This window comes from Scylla paramamosain, chromosome 39, assembly GCF_035594125.1.
Source record: "Scylla paramamosain isolate STU-SP2022 chromosome 39, ASM3559412v1, whole genome shotgun sequence".
Lineage (NCBI taxonomy): Eukaryota > Metazoa > Arthropoda > Malacostraca > Decapoda > Portunidae > Scylla > Scylla paramamosain.
In genome coordinates, this window is record NC_087189.1 from 6,295,001 (window position 1) to 6,297,500 (window position 2,500).

Below are 2,500 nucleotides of genomic sequence, written 5' to 3' on the forward strand. Positions count from 1 at the left end.
TCCATACATTCTCCTTTTTTTCATTCCCACCCTTTTTCCCACTCTTCCCTCCCTCCTTCCTTCTTCCTTCTTTCCTTCCTTCTTCTTCCCACCCTCCGTCTCTCCCTCCCTCACTCCAACCCACCCTTTCCTCTTCCTTCTTTCCTTCCTTCTTTTTTCTTCCTTATTTCCGTTCTTCCCTCCCTCTCTCCCTCCCTCCCTCCCTCCCTCCTTTCCTTCCTTCCTGTATTCCATCTTTCTTTCCCAAAGTATATGAATCGCACTTACCTATAATTACTCAGGTAAATATCTCTCTCTCTCTCTCTCTCTCTCTCTCTCTCTCTCTCTCTCTCTCTGTCCATATGTCGGCTCAATATAATCTCTTTCACTTCTTCCTTCTCTCTTTTCCTTCCCTCCTACCTTCCTTCCTTCCTTCCTTCCCTGTCATTTTTATCCCTTTCTCGTATTCCTTCTCCCCCCTCCCTCTCCATCCCTTCCTCCATTCCCTCCCTCCGTTCCTCTCTCTCTCCTTCCCCTCCGTTCCTCTCTCCCCCTTCCCCTCCGTTTCTCTCTCTCTCTCTCTCTCTCTCTCTCTCTCTCTCTCTCTCTCTCTCTCTCTCTCTCTCTCTCTCTCTCCTTCCCCTCCTCCCCTCCCTCCCTCCAACCACTCCGTCCTTCCTTCCCTCCTCTGTACGTGGCTTCCTTCGTCCCTCCTTTCGTTGCTTCGTCTCTCTCTCTCTCTCTCTCTCTCTCTCAGTATGGGACACAAAAGGATAACATTTTCTCTTTTTCCAAACCTCTCCTTTCAAAATGACAAAGCGTCCCTCAGGCAGCAGACAAAGCGGCTTCCACTACGCTTATTGAAATGGTTGGCAAAAGTGTCCTCTCTGTGTAGCTCTGCCTTTCATGATGCTCTGCTGTCTCCGCGACCTTGACCTGCGTGGCTGACCTGAGTGAGTGCTAGTGAAGGATCTGATTGAGTGCTTGTTTGGTTGGTTGACTGACGGTTGGTTGACGTAATGCGCTGCTGCAGTAGAATCATGTGGCGCTCTACATTATGAGTATCGTAATAATTCAATTCAATTCAGGTTTTTGCTCGTGTTATGTATAATTTCTTTATTGTCCTAACTACAGCATAATAATGAAACCTGAAAAAAAAATATAGAAAAACTTAAAAGTATAGCACCAATTTGCTATATTTAAGTGCAAAGCCTGTATTAAGAGGTGTACAACTAAATGTATATCCATCGAGCAACTCGCGCACGTCCTCGTGAGTCAAGGGCCCGTCTGTCTGCCCGTCTCGAAAAACTCAACAGTTTTCTTAGTTTACCAGTCTGCCAGTTTTGTGTGTCCTCCAAACCACCTGTCTTTGCAATCATAGAATGTTTTTCACAGTCGAGTATCACATAAAGCTTAATATCAAAAGACTTTATCAAAATTACATTGGTTAACATATGATGAGGTGGGGATTGACACTCTTAAAGAACTGCGATATTTGTTGCATAAAATGCTTCAAACCACTCAAAGAAAAGAAAGAATAAAACAACATTCTTTTTCCAATCACGTGACGAACAGGCGGAGAGTCTCAACACGAGGCAATAAGTGTGAGCTGTGTGTGCGTGCAGAGCCAGCAGTCCAAGGCAGCACACTCGCCACGCCACACCGATATATCTGTTGGAACACAGGACACGAGGAAATAGCATAGAAAAAAACTATATTAAGAAAATGAACTTCTTGTAACATCAGGTAAAATTAGGTAGTTGATACATCTGAGAGAAAACATTGTACTTGGACGAATGAAGAAGAGGAATACTCGCACTCATATCGCTGTTAAAAGATAAATATTGCAATACTACTTCTAAAATGCGAGTGTCAGACTGAAGTACAAAAGCTCGTATTATGAAACGCCTTGCTCTCTCACCACGACTATTTTCATACACAGAAATGATTAGTCGGGTTCTTTAGAGTTTCTCTTGTTAATAACGAAGAAATCTTATTAATTTGTCACTAGAACCGTAAAAAAGCTGCCTTGAAAACACATATAACTGTAACTAGAGCCTTTTGAAAGTAGTCGGGATGCGCCCGCAAGTGTTCAGAATAAGGTCCAAGATACGACATGGCGGGAAATCTCATACACGAGCAATAAACATTACGTTCCTCGCCCCATAAAACCTCCCTCAAGGCGTCAGCTACTTGCATTCCACGTGAGAAAAAACCACTATACGTGCCCCTCGTCTTTCACCAAATGTAGGGCGGCGGGGACTCTGTAATTCCCTTGTAAATAGAAAAAAAAAAAAAGAAAAAACATGTGGAGTCTCAGCTGGTTTGACTTTTCCCGCATCCCGCAACCTCCTCCCAGCCCAGCCAGTGCCAGCCCCGCCCACCTCTGCCCGTCAGTGTGCGATTGTATCTTGTGAGAGAAGGTTGTGCGCCGCTGCCTCTCCTTTGACGTGTGTACTCTTTCCCTTGCGTGTGCGTGGTGGCTTTGGCACTTCACGTACACACACGCACACACTACCTG

General features: G+C 45.0%; 1 protein-coding gene across 7 annotated transcripts in view; it reads left to right on the plus strand.

The window, feature by feature from the left end:
• The first annotated feature begins 2,361 nt into the window (after positions 1-2,361).
• Positions 2,362-2,500, plus strand: part of LOC135092127 (serine/threonine-protein kinase OSR1-like) — a 160,978-nt gene continuing 160,839 nt past the window's right edge. For 3 of the 7 annotated variants that reach the window (XM_063990356.1, XM_063990360.1, XM_063990361.1), the window contains exon 1: positions 2,362-2,500. This exon is cut by the window's right edge and continues 6 nt beyond it. The gene's annotated coding sequence lies outside the window, so the exon portion shown is untranslated. The other 4 variants (XM_063990359.1, XM_063990363.1, XM_063990357.1 and 1 more) reach the window with 2 other exon arrangements.